General features: G+C 38.4%; 1 long non-coding RNA gene across 2 annotated transcripts in view; it reads right to left on the bottom strand.

The window, feature by feature from the left end:
• LOC144298868 (uncharacterized) overlaps positions 1 to 13,152 on the bottom strand; it is a 267,260-nt gene extending 254,108 nt beyond the window's left edge. For both annotated transcript variants that reach the window (XR_013365741.1, XR_013365740.1), the window contains exons 1-2: positions 13,064 to 13,152; positions 3,758 to 3,807 (exon numbers count right to left, since the gene is read on the bottom strand). This is a non-coding gene — a long non-coding RNA (uncharacterized LOC144298868). The remainder of the gene's footprint in view (positions 1 to 3,757; positions 3,808 to 13,063) is intronic.
• Between the last annotated feature and the right edge of the window lie 1,600 nt (positions 13,153 to 14,752).

Below are 14,752 nucleotides of genomic sequence, written 5' to 3'. Positions count from 1 at the left end.
ACAACAGCAAGAAAGATGCTAGGTACAGATAATAAGTTCACTAATTGGGAAATAGCACTTCTCAATTCCAAGAACTATACCATAGTAAATAGAAATACAGAGAAAAATCAGAAATATTCATGACCTCTCTCATGAATATATCATATATTTTTTGGAATTAGATTTGGGGGCTATCCTGGGACTAAGGTACATACCCTGGGCTAAGCTTTTCAATCACTTTTTTTTTTTTTTCCACATGTGTTTGTTTGGGGAGAAAAATGTCAGACATCTCGATGGAACTATCCCAAAGGTTTACTTTGGGAACATGTATAAAGTGATTCCTGATTTGAATAATATAGATTTTCAAAGCATTGAGCACCTGAAAGAAGGGTTAGTACTTCTGACTAGGATGGGCTACTTGGCTGTCTGAACTGATGAATTCAACTCAGTCCAGGACCTGTCTCTTAGCCTTCCAAGCTCAAATATATGTTCATGTCATTGTCCTGGAGCTGATCTGGCTTGGGGATACTGAATCATACTAATAAACCTCAAAGGGACTGATGGGCTTTGCCAGAATGGCAACTACTGAATTCAAATGAGAAATAAAATTATCAAGTAAACACGATACTAGCATCAGCTTGACTGCACATTCTTTCCCTGTAGGCAAGCTGTGACAAAAGCAAAATGATCAGAGGGTTATTCAGTTTTGTAGAGCCAGAATAAGTGGAGTTGATAAATATCCATTTGCATGTTTAATGGCTCACATAGTCTGATGGCTCATATACTTCCATAATAGAGACACAGCTTCTCTTAGACACAAAGATGCTCCCATCCTCTCCCTGGGATGGGTATTTCTGACATTTTCTTCTGTGAATCTTCTTATTCTGTTAATCTCAGGGTTGCCCATTACTCCTTCATATTGATTCATTCCTTCTTTATACATACAGTACTGCTATCTTTAATCATGTTTTATCCGATCTAGATGCCATTTATTTAAAATTATAGGGATGTATAGCTTGAAGTAGGAGATTCATAGTTTGAATAACGACCCATATAATGTTGATTTTACCTAATATCTCAGTAATAGGAGCTTCTACACCTTCTTGATTGTTCCTTATATAACTAGCTTTTTCAACATTTTCAGAAATTTGGATAAACACACAGAAGTTAGAGTTCTCACATTTGTAGAACTCCTACACACTGAATAGTTACATATAATAAGAAAGTGTTGAAAAGGGGCATTCATTCATTCATTCATTCATTCATTCAGCAAGTTTTCTTGAATGCCTACTGTGTGCTCTAGGCACTTGAGATATAGCAGTGAACAAAATCAAATCCCTGACAGTCATGGAATCTATATTCTGCTGGGAAAAATACACAAATAAACCAAAATGAATATAATAAAATAGGGAAATGAGAAGTACTATAAAAAAAGAAACCAAAACAAGGGAAGAGCAAATGTTGGGGATATGTACTTCCAGATAGGATGATCACAGAGGTGACCAATGAACAGAATTAAGGTAGATTTTGCCCCAACATAAGAAAGTACTTATTAACCATCCCAGCAAGAGCTATTTGGCTACAAGACATTTAGACTCACCAGGCAGTAAGCTTGACTCAGTGAAGTGTTCTGGAGTAGAAGGTTAGCCAAGGTTCAGGCCTATTTCAAAGAAGTTTCTATGATTCTACGTAGATGGAATCTGACAAATAGTCCTCATGTTAGCCTGTTCCAAAATTATGCTGAAATACTGATACAAATTTGGAAATAAAAACCCATAACTCCAACCAATTCACTGCATCCTAAGTTTCTAACACACACTTAGCCACCTGATAGAAACCTTAGCATCATGAAAGTTGCTTTCACTTCCCCTTATCTTCTCTCTGGAAGATGGTATGGAAAGACATGGTATGGAAATAAAAGTGAAGAGCTCCTTTTCTATTCTCTGCAAAGATTGCTTCTTCACATGCCTGGGTATTATTCCATTTCTTTCCCACTCACACCTACGTGTTATTTATCATCAGGCAGGAATACAAATATTACATTGACCTTATATATTGTGGTAATTAAATTGAAATATATATGCAGTATTTTATCATGTGTCAGGGCCTGACACATAGTAAATCATGGTAAAAGTTATTGTATAAATGGCCTCAGTTCACTACTCTTCTCCATCTGACTTTGTATCTCCTTCTATCAAGAGGTGGAGGCTATCTTTCCACTTTGCGAATCTGGCATGGCCTTTTGACTCGCTTTGGCCAACAGAATGTGGCAGAGTAATGGTTTACTAGTTCCTAGCCTAGGCCTCAAGAGGTCCTGAATGCTTTCGTTTTCTTTTGGAACCAGGCCTCTACCATGAAAATAAGTCCAATCTATCCTGATAATGAGAGACCATATAGAGGAGAGATGAGGAGATCCCAGCCACAGCTTCCATTAGCCTAGTTAGCTTACATTGAACAGGCTATACAAGCACATGTATGAGCCAGTTGACAAAACCCGCCAGGTCTAACCCTCACCTGTAGAACTTCCTAAGCAACCCACAGACTTATATCTTTAATCCAATTTAGTCTCTAATCCAGTAAATATTTAGGTGCTTCGTTACCAGTAAGAGTTGACTGAACCATATGTATTTAATACATCTCTCTTCATTGTCATCATTCTGCTACAATATAAAGATTTGTACACCAGAAAGTAGACCCTCTCAAGAAAACACTTGAAATATAAAACGTGTGATAGGAATTGTTCATTAACATCATTTTTTATTCCCATATTAACATATGGGAATAGAAAAAGATTAGCCCACATAATGAAGGTATTAAATGAATATCTATAGGATTCTGGACTCAGTCAAACCTCTAGGACATAAACATTTTCTCATGTTTTGAGAATCCAGTTGTATTATAAAGAAATGTGCATGTAGTACAAAACCATCCTTTCTAGTGATCCACATATTCTGCTTTTTCATAAAAATATTATGTGCTCCTTGGGCAATTCACCCAAGTCTTATTCCAAAGTCTTATTCCCAAGAACACACTGGTTGAAACAACAACAAAAAAGAAGCAACCCTGTTCAAATGTGTGTAGACCCAAGAGCAACTGAAATGTTCTTAGGTGTTAAATATAATTTTGTCATAGATCTCCCCTTGGAAAAGGAACTGGACTATATATTGCCAATTAACACTAATCAGGAAGAGAGAACATGAATCTCAGTACTTTGAGAGGTAGTTTTTAGAAAGTCAAGAATGAGATAACCAAAATAATCTTTTTAAATACCCCAAATAGAGTTCAATAAGATGTCTGTAATAAACATGAAAATAAATCCGCAGTAACCCTGAAATGAGGAAAAAAAAAAAAAAAAAGAAGAAGCCAGCAAAGGGATGAACTAAGCCAAGTAGTGAGGCTCTGGAGTAGTATTTGAACACTAACGTTCACCTCTTCTCCCAGACTCCATGGTAATGGCCAACTGAATATTGAAAAACTGGTAACAGCACTGGATACAAAGCAAATGACTACACACTTATCAGAAACTGGGAATACTGGCTGTGAAGTAGTAGACACAAAACAGAAGTGAAAAAAGTCTCTCTGTGCCCTGGATATGAACAGATATATATCATCTAGGGGAAGTAAAGGAACAGCATGTTGGAATGAGGAAGAAACGGAAGTTGGGGAAAGCCACCCCCACTGGGAGCAAACATATGGATGGCTCCCACTCCTCTGCAATGTGCACAGGTAGCAGCAGCCACTGTGACACCAGAGCGAGCATCACTTTCTCGCTTCTTACCTTTGGCCGGTCCAGTGAGATCAAGGGCTACTCCGAAGACAGACTCCAGGCTGCCGAAACAGATAAAAGGAAAAACGCTTTACTGCACAGGCAAACTCAGTCTGACTGCTCACTACTTGGCTCCTTCCAACCTCTCCCAGGTATCCGAACTGAGAAAATTAACTCTAAATTCGATCTCCACTTTCCCCTTATCTCTTCACCTGTGTACAACCTCATCCAGGAGTGGAGAGATTTGGTAACTTGCTCAAGGTCACACAGCTTTAACACTGATTCAAAGAATGAAAGATTAATTCATACACAACAAGATCATTTGACACATGGTCAACACCAACTTACAGTTCTTAAATATTAAAAAAAAAAAACCTATTTGAAATCAACAGCCAACATCATTGTAATTAAACATCATTACAATTCAAGTGAAGGAAGCCAATTTTTAACCATTATTTTAATTCTGCCAGTAATAAAAGAAGAACATTTAAAATTACCTTACGTTTTTGCACGGAAAATATCCAATTATTTCAAAAGACTAGCCACGCTAAGTTTGGGTGACAGGATACCCAGCGGATGGTCAGAGGATTAAATGGTATGACTCCTCAGGAAGGTAGTCTTGGTGTATCAAGAGCTCTAAAAATCATGATTTTTATCATCTTGGAAGTTCTAGTTCCAGATATTTACCTAACAGGAATAAGTAGACATGTGTGCAAAGATGTGTGTGCGTGCACAAAAGTATTCACAACAGCATTCATCCTTTTTAAAAAAATTTGAATTCAATTAGCCAACATGTGGTACATCATTAGTTTCAGATGTAGTGTTTAATAACTCCTCAGTTGCATATAACACTCGGTAATCATCATGTCACCTGGCTACCCCATCCTCCCACCCACTTGCTTTCTGGCAACTCTAGAGTTAAGAGTCTCTCATGGTTTTTCCCCTTCTCTGATGACTTCCCATTCAGTTTTCCCTCCCTTCCCCTATGATCCTCTGCACAGTTTCTTATATTCCGCATGAGTGAAACCACATGATAATGGTCTTTCTCTGACTGACTTACTTCACTCAGTATAATACCCTCTAGTTTCATCAATGTCAAGTCTTTCTGACGGCTGGGTAATATTCCATTGTGTGTGTGTGTGTGTGTGTGTGTGTGTGTGTGTGTGTGTCACATCTTCTTTAACCATTTATCACAATAGCACTAATCCTAACACTGAAAATTTGGAAACCAACTAAATGTCCAATAAAGAACTAGTAAATTTATGTGTATACATCTAGCAGTTTTTGCGCTGTCATCTGGAACCAGATAGTTCTCTGTTGTGGGGCTGTCCTGTACATTATAGAATGTTTGGCAGCATCCCTGATCTCTCCCCATCGATGTCAGTAATACCTCCACTGGCTGTAACAACCAAAAATGGCTCCAGACACTGTCAACTGTCCCCTGTGAACAAGATCAACTCCACTAAAAATCAGAGATAAAGATGTACATGTGCAGGTATATGACTGCATGGTAATATACAATTTTCAGCTGTTAATGACACTTCAATAAAGCAAAAAGAAAAAAAATATTTTAAACCTCATTTAAAAACAGGGTTTCATAATAAATCCCACCTTTCTTCTCCTCTTTTTTTTTTTTTTAATTTTTATTTATTTATGATAGTCACACAGAGAGAGAGAGAGAGAGAGAGGCAGAGACATAGGCAGAAGGAGAAGCAGGCTCCATGCACCGGGAGCCCAACGTGGGATTCGATCCCGGGTCTCCAGGATCGCGCCCTGGGCCAAAGGCAGGCGCCAAACCGCTGCGCCACCCAGGGATCCCCTTTCTTCTCCTCTTAAGGAAAAGAACAATATTGTTTGATAATGTTTTTGATTACATACTATTGAGCAAAAAGCAGGCAATATTACTAGTAGATATGATATCATCTTATTTTTGTGTATGAAAAATAACATGGGAAGGATATACACCAAATGTTGGACTCTGTTGTCTCTGGGTGGTGAAATTTTTAGTTGGCCTTTTTTTTTTTTTTTTTTTGCACTTTTTGGTTATTTTTCTTTTTTTCTACAAGTTAGTGTGGATTATTTTGACAACCAGAAACAGTTTTACTATGTGTTTATTTTTAAGGATTTATTTGAGACAGAGAGAAAGCAAGCAAGCATGAGCCGAAGGGTCAGAAGGAGAGGGAGAGAAAAATCAAGCAGACTTTGCGCAAAGTCCAATTTGGGGCCCCATATCATGACCCTGAGATCACGATCTGAGCCAAAACCAATGGTCTGATGTTTAAGAGACTGTGCCACCCAAGTGCCCCCTCAAAAAATAGTTTTAAAGTAAATACTTATAAATGCTGTATCGGTTAGGTTCTGGGTTGTAAGTGTAAGAATAGGAACCATCTCTTGGTTACCTAAGTAGAAGGCAGGCATAGGTGGGTTACTGGTCAGCTTCCAAGAGTGATGCAAAGTCAGGGGACAGCTTTTGAAAGGGGCAGGAGCCAGTAAGCACCAGTACTCATTGCCAAGGCTAAGCTGCAGAAAGAGCCTCATGAGCATGCTACTCCTGGGTCCTACTGTCACTGCTTCAGAAGGATACCATGACTACTGGACTCACTCTGGCTGCCACCTCCTGAAAAAAGACTGAATGAATTCCAAAGGTCCTGTCACTTTTGCAGCAAGTGGTCAGAATTCAGCATCCCAAGAGGGAGCCTCCAGCTGCATTGGTCTGACTCTCATACCCATAACTTAGCATCTGGGAAGGGGGAAAATATAAATATATTTGTTCCCTTTAGGCTTCTGAAGGTGGGAGGAAGGCCCTACCGTCAAGACTTCTTTGAAAGTCTTCAAAGGAAGAAGTTCTAGGAAATGAGATGTGGGTTTACATACTGGTAACCAAGGGGGAAGAAAGGGCAGGTGTCTTTTTAAAGGTGATCTTTTCATCTTTGCACAGGTCTATATTTGCTAACGTTTATGCAATAACAAAACATTCCATAAAAAGAAGTAACCAAAATGATTCTTTAGTTCTATACTCAAAAGTAGCACCTATCTATCCATCCAGCCACCTGTCTGCCCATCCGTCAATGCGCACAAAATAATGCATATAATTAACAATATCAGCCTCTCTCACATGTATTTCTTAGAAATAGTTAACTCTGAACACCAGACTTTGTTCTTTGCATTAATTTAATTCAAATCCCAGTGGTCGCGCTGACATTCAAGACAAGAGGGATGCTCTTCAGTATGGATGATCGAAATACATGTTGTTGTCTGGCGCACTGAGTATTTTATCGGTGAGAACAGCCAAAGGATTGCAAATCTTTTGTTTCTCTTTCTGAAAGGAGCTAAGCTAAATCGTTTAGTAAATAATTTTAAGTGACCCTGATTTAAAAAAAAAAAAAAAAAGTGTTACCCTCTCCTGAAGATATTTAAATCCTCCTGAAGCCCTGCCTCCAAACATCAGTAATAAGACTTATCTCCGGATAAAAATAGACACCGTTAGCTTAATCCAAAGGAAAGAAAAAGTCGTCACTTTTTTTTCCCCAAGTGGATTAGGTTTGTGTCAGTGCTTTTCACGTTCTCAATTCTTGTTTCCAATCCTCATCTTTAGAGGTTTGATTCCTGTGAGAGGTAATAGTTTGTGAAGTCCAAGAAAGCAATCAGTTGTGTTTTGTTTTTTTGTTTTTTTGTTTTTTTGTTTTTAAGAGGAAATTACAGAGCTTTATGCAATCTCTACTTCCAGCCACTAGAAAAGAACACTCTATGGAATGGAGTGACCAGGAAGCTAAGATGCACAGATGATACATAGGCCTTAGTCAGCTGTTAGTTTTGTTCCTCACCAGCCCTGCTTGCTTTCTTCAGCCAGCCACTGCTCCATGTTGCACCACCATAAAAGGGGGCCCTGATGTAGAGATAACTGGCTTACATTTTACCAAATTTTCTGTACTCTTCATCTCTCCTGGAAAGGACTGTTGGGAAGTAACAATGAGAGAGAAACTCCAGGGTTGGAGTAAGCGGTGCAGGCAAGGGTGGGGTCAGCCATACAGGGAGGCAAGCAGGAGGCTTGGTCTCAAACCCAACTCCACCATTCCCTCCCAGGATGACAATAGGCAAGATTCTAAACTCTACTGGACCCAGTTTCTTTACCTGAATATGGGGAACTATGCATAGCACAGCCCAAGAGATAAGAGACACACAATAAATTTCAACTGTCATATTATTTTCCTACTTCCATTTCTACATCTGCTATCTATGGGTGGGGAGGGGACAGAGTCTGATAGAAACCAGAGGCTTTCCTCACTCACCACTAAATGAACATCAATAATTCCCCTGTTCTGGCCCACAGAAGGAAACATGCTGAAGACCCCATTAACCCCCATGCTAATGACTCTGGAAATGGAAATATTTCGGATAATGGAAAGTAAGTTCAAGTATCAAGCTCGTAAGACTGATGACACATGCTCATAATTGCAGGCTACAGAAGATGGTAAATGCTGCCCTGACATTAAGCACATACACAATTCATAAATTAGCTGAGACTCTGGCAGCAGCTGCAGGTGCAATCAGCTCTCCTCACAGCTCTGTGTAGTTGCTTTGGAAGTGGTGATTCTTGCACTGTATTAAGCCATCTTTGAGCTAATTGTAACTTTATTTCAAACTTTTTGAAATTTTAAAATTTCAAAATAAGATTTTGAAATTAAGAATGTTGGCTATGGAACATCTTGGCAGAAATGCACATCAACCAACACTAAATATGAAAACATGATGGGAATCATCACATGTCTAACGTATATATCCATAATCTAACAAACTGGGCTGAGGTTTCTGTATGGCCTGACATCTATGTCCTGCTGCTCACTCAACCTCCCCCTTTGGAGAAGTAAAAGGCATCTCAACATCAAGTCAAAACTGAATTCCTAACAGAGCCTCCTGCCTCCCAAACTTCCCTCTCCAATGTGTTAAATGGTCACTCCAGATTCCCAGGGACTGAAGCCAGATTACATACTTACATCAGTTCTATGTATTTTACACATAATATTCCATTTCATTCACATTCCAACCCTCCAAAGTAAATACTAATAACTCCAATTTGTAGATGAGGAGACCAAGTCCCAAGGAGGCTATGGAAGTGTCTTGAAAATGGCAGAACTCATGTCTGTGCTTCCTTAATGATCTACCTCCACCATCCAGGGACTGCACTCAGCATGGCAGCCAGAGCCATCATCTAAGTCCCATCATGTCTTCCCTATGATTGAAACCTTCCAAAGGCTCCCTGGATCATGGAGAAAAAGAGGCAGGCCCAAGGAAGGCCCCTGACACGCTCACGACTGCAGGTCACTCTACTCATCATTTCATCCCTTGATCTCACTCTGTTCCAGGTGTAGCACAGCCCTTTGTTGTTCTGGAATATTCCAGAAGTGCTCTGCAGCAGGTCCATGTATAGATATCTGCATGGCACCCTCCCTCTCATCCTCCAGCTCTCCAAAGATCACTTCTCATGGAAATAAGAACTGGTCCTCTATTTAAATTTGCACCTCTCCTCACCCCCAAAATTTCCAATCCATCTTTCCTGATTTTTCTCCTCAGTATCACCACTTTCTAATATGCTAGACAATTTACTTTTTTAAAATAATTTTTAAAAATATTTATTCATGAGACAAACACAGACAGAGAGAGAGAGAGAGAGAGACGGGCAGAGGGAGGTAGGCTCCATGCAGGGAGCCCGATGTGGGACTCGATCCTGGGTCTCCAGGATCAGGCCCTGGGCTGAAGGCGGCACTAAACCACTGAGCCACCCAGGCTGCCCTTACTTCTGTTTGACTAGCTTTTGTCCCCCTGCCAGTTAAAAGCCATCAATTTTTGTCTTCATTGCTATATCCATACTGCATAGAATAGATGGCACATAGTATAAGCTTAACACCTATCAGATGAATTAATATGTAGTCTTCTTTAAGATAAAACCAACATCTAGCCTGAGAAATCATTTGTGTCATCATTTATGTTTAGCTTATACAGGTGAAGCCTTGTAAAGAATGTACACATGCTTTTGTGATGGTTAAAAAAAAAAATGGACCAATGGTTTATATGGATTACATTTAATCAGGATATAGCCTGCTCCTTTCTCTGCCAATCACATCTGCCTTTAACCTAGCATGTCCCTTAATGTTCCACCTCATTCATTCCTCTCTCCAAGACTATAGACCTTTTTTTTTGGTCCTCTTTTCTTATGAGCTTTTTCATCATATTAATGTGATTTTGCTATATAAAAAGACTGGTGAGTGGGCTTTCACCCAAAGCAATTTACCAGCGACCCTCTACACCCTCAGCCTGGGCCATGTAATATATAAATTGGATGCCTGTCTCCAAATAATCAGGAAATAACTAGAGTTTGAGTTTACCTTCTCCTAGGAGGATTCTGACAAGCTAGTCTATTCAATCCCATTTTTCCATTTCTATCACCTTCTTTCTCTAGTATTCTGTATCTTTGGGTACTTTAGCTATATTATAATTATTTCAGCATCCCCTTTCCTAGCCAGGAAATGACTTCTACTAAACATGATTTCCTTTAAAATACACTCAAGTTAAAATTGTACAGGACATTTGAATGTAGGTTTTCATTTTCAAAGACTAATGCATAAATTTGCTTTATTTTAGAAGCTTACAGCATCAGTGCGTGATAAAAATACTTCACACATTTGAATTTAAGGCTTGTTATAACTCTGAAATCTCGTATATTCAGATGACACAGGAGATCAACAAAACAAACCAAAGTAAACTAAGATTTCTCTTGTTTTTATTTAAATATGACCACACAGCACTTAAAGCTTAGACTTTTGCTCATGTATTTATGTCTTATTCATAAAACAACTCATAAAGATCAGCTTTTTACACTATCCCTAATGGTCTTTTGAAGTAAAATTAAACTAAGCTATAACACAATGTCCTAAAGTCTGCAAATGCTCTAATTTACTAGAGTTATTGTAGGGGTTTATTTCTCACATATCAGACTATCTTATGGGCAGACAGCTTTGTATTAAATTCACTTCTATTTGCATCTTATCATATTAAGTAAAGAAATTTGATTGTTACTTTTAAAGAGGTGGGTTGTTTTGTTTTTTACTGTCTCCAGTATAATAAAAAGGCCAAAAATATAAACTGGTAAATACAACTTTTGGAAGGTGTTATATCTCATTCTTTATATTAACACTACCCATCAAAATTTGTGTTTCTATCAGAACAGAAAATCCCAAATACCATGATGATTAACTTATTATCTGAAAGGAAAAGAACTTAAAATGTGATTTTATTTTTATGAACCTTTTAACCTACTTTTTAACCTCCTACTGTTTAAAAAAAGTTGTTACTACATACAGGATTTAGAAACTATTTACCTAAGTACAAACCATCATATGAAAAGAAATTAAGATGAAACCAGACTATTTAAGAAATACTAACACCATTTAATTGGCTTAACTGGTTTTCCTTCATCATGAAAATCACCAAGGTCTGGTTAGATATAAATAAAACAAACATAAAAAACCTGTTAAATTTATTGGTTAGATAGAAGTCATAAATAGGAATTATATAGCCTTAGGTTTTAGCTATAACTTTGGTTGATCAAATAACATTTAGTTTCTCTATTTTACTTGCTACTTTATATTACTTCAAAACCTTTATCATCCAGTGTGATCATAATATGTCTATCTCCTCATAGGATATGCAATTGCTATAGTGTATTATGAATTTAATTAAAAACTACATTTATTCAACATACTGCGTAGAATATTTCACTTTCTTATTGGTATGGAATTTATTTTTATTAAGTAGTAGTTGACTTATGTTATCTCCTTACTTACCACCAGGTTCAGACTATACTTGAAATGAATTCACTTGCACCAACAGACTATTTTTTTATTATACATTTATTTAATGGTTCCAAATATGACACTCTCTAGCCAATTGATCAATCCATGCATCTAACAGCTTTTGAAAAAGTATAGAATAAAATGAAACTTATCAAGATATGTGGGATGCTGCCAAAGTAGTGCTAGAGGGAAAATTATAGTACTAAATGTTTCCCTTAGAAAAGAGGAGTCTCAAGTTAATAATGAAGTTTCTAGATCAAGAAACTAGAAAAATAAGATAAAAATAAATCCAAAATAATTGTACAAAATAGAAATGAAATTTAAAAAAAAGGTCATTGGAACAAAAAGTTGGTCCTTCAGTGAGGGAAAAAAAAGTCTTTGGCAAAATTTACAAATATTAAAAGTGAAGAGATTCAAATTACCAATATCAAGCATGAAATGAGTGATATCACTACAGATTCTGTAACCATTGTAAGAAAAAGGAATAGGATAGAGTAGTAAGATTTTATGACTTAGATGAAATGAACCAATTCATCATGAAGCACAAACTAGGATATCCCTCCTAATAGGATATAGATAATTTAAATAGCTCTGTAACTATTAATGAAATTTAACTCAGTTTTAAAATCCCAGCTTAATTGATTTTCAGATGTCGAACCAGCCTTGCATACTTGGGATAAATCCCATTTTGTATAGCGTAGAATTCTTTTTACATGTTGCTGAATTCTTTTTGCCTATATTTTGAGGATTTTTCCTTTTGTTTTTGGTATCTGGGTAATGCTAGGCTCATAAAATTTGTTGAAAGAGATTGTATAGACTTCATGTTGATACTCCTTTAAATGTTCGGTAGAATTTTCTACCGAAATGATAATCATCTGGAGATTTTACTGAATATTTGAACTATTTCCATTCCTTTGTTAAAAATAATCCAACAACTGACTTGTACAAGTATTGGCACTAGTTGATTTTCAATTTCATGCTGATATTTTTCTAAGTATGATTGAGGATTTTTCCACTGGATCCTTAATTTTTTTTTTTAAGGAGACTGAATCCTGTTTAATATTGTTAGCAGACAGTCCCTCCGTTAAGGTGTGGTATGAAGTATATGTGGATGTGTGTTCAGCTTCTGGCTGGACCTTGCCAACATCCTAGCAGAAGTGGGGCTTTGGATCACAGACTCATTGCAGATGGGTGAGGCCTAAGTCTCACACCCTACTCTTTCAGCTTAGTTAATACCTCCCCACATGTTTAACTGCCTCCACATGGGATTTTAAATTCAGCTTCTCACTAGACCCTGCTGTGTGACAGCAGGCGAGGGAAGAGAGAGAAGTGGAGCACCAGGTAGCCCAACTTTCCACTGCCTCATTCTGCCTCACGGACGCCGAGTCCAAGTAGAGGCTTAGCTTCTTAGTCCAGGGACCCACTGACATGGAGAAAGAGAAAGCAAGTTATTCATTACCTCACCCACCTCACATCACCTATTTCTGCTTCATGAATGCCAGGTCAGGGTACAGGCTCAGCTCCCCACTGGTGGGTCCTGCTGATATGGGATAGAGGTGAAGCCTAACAGTCACTAGCCTGACCTCATAATACTTCTATAAGTCTAATTGCTGTGGGTGAGGATAGAGGCTCAGCTCACTGCTAAATTGCTTCCTCCAGGAAGATCACTTTTCCACTCAACCCAAATAATACTGTCCTGTCACGGTAATTGAAACATCACCTGATTCCACCATGATAGGGATTGAAGACCAAGTGGATTCCCCTGACACTACCCCAGCAGGGGAATTTGATCTCATTATAACTGCCTGCTTCCTCAACATAAAAGAGGAAAGACCACCTCTTAGGTCGGCCTTCTAACACCACCTGTAGAATTGGAGCCCATCCCCCTCCCTTACACAGGACATGAAGAGAAACTTCTCTGTTGGCCAGTCAGCACTACATGGGGCGGAATTATGGCTCAAACCCTGCTTCTGTGAAGCAACTGACAAACTCGAAGACCAGGATGAAACTGAAGGGGGCAGGGAGAGTGATCCTATCATTGGTATTCAGTTTGAATAGGGCTGTTATTGCCAAAACATTTTTCTATCATTAGACCATTTCCACCACCCCCCCCCCACACACACACACACTTTTGGCTAGGGAGGAGACAGGCTTTCCTTGGAGGCTTTTATTTAGGGGGGAAGGAGAAGGTCTGTTCCTGTTGGCAGTTCCAGGTTGGAGATTTCTGTAGCATCCTGTCTGTTTGGGTGAAAGAAACCCTGAGAACTCAACAGTAGGTCACTCCTCAATTCCTGAGGTCTCTAAGCCATTCATCTTCTTGCTTTCATCTTTCAGGGACTTCTGATGCTTCTGCCAGGAGAGGGTAGCCCCATTCCTCCCAAGACCTCCCCTTACAACTAATAAGCCCTGGATACCACCTAACAAGCATCAGATGCCACTTTCTCCTGGCAGAAGTAGGATGTCTGCTACCTCTGTGGATGTATTCTCCCTCTCTCCCCTCTTTCCAGTTAGATTATTTAATATATTGATCATTATTCTGTAGAACTCTCACAGTCTGAATTCGATTATATCAAAGTGATGGTGTTTCAAAAGTCCACATATCCCCCAGGATTTCCCGGAAATTGGTATTTAGATCTGGAAGATTTATTAGATCAGATTCAATTGAAGAGTGGTAAATACAAGACTAATTCAAGTTGGGAGCACAAAACACCTGGTTGCCACTTGATAATTCTTGTCTAGATTCTTTAATTCATTAGTGTTATAAAGTGATATACTAATTCCATTATTTTGTATTCATTCATTAGTCAAAACACTCTATAAAGACAATCTTCTCTCAATCCTTTGAGTACCTGAAAAGAACATAAGAGAGATCTCTCCCCCCACCCCTCTTTTTTTAAAAGCTGTGTAATCCTCAGTTTTGTAGACCTACCATCAGTTATTGAGCAAGTCCCTATTTGCGGGTATTTAAACTATTTCCATTCATATGTTATTAAAATTTATGCTACAGTGAATAAGTCTTCTGCCTACCACTTTGTAGCACTCTATATTTCAGGTAGGACAAGTCTAATGAAATCATGTCTATGTGAAGGGGTTCAGGATGAAAGGAAGAGAGGCAGAGAAGAAAGAGATGGGAAGGATAGTGAAAGAAAACCTGGAA

The sequence above is a fragment of the Canis aureus genome, chromosome 26, assembly GCF_053574225.1.
Source record: "Canis aureus isolate CA01 chromosome 26, VMU_Caureus_v.1.0, whole genome shotgun sequence".
NCBI lineage: Eukaryota > Metazoa > Chordata > Mammalia > Carnivora > Canidae > Canis > Canis aureus.
The sequence above is the reverse complement of the archived record's forward strand: the minus strand, read 5'-3'. Positions and strand labels throughout refer to the sequence as shown.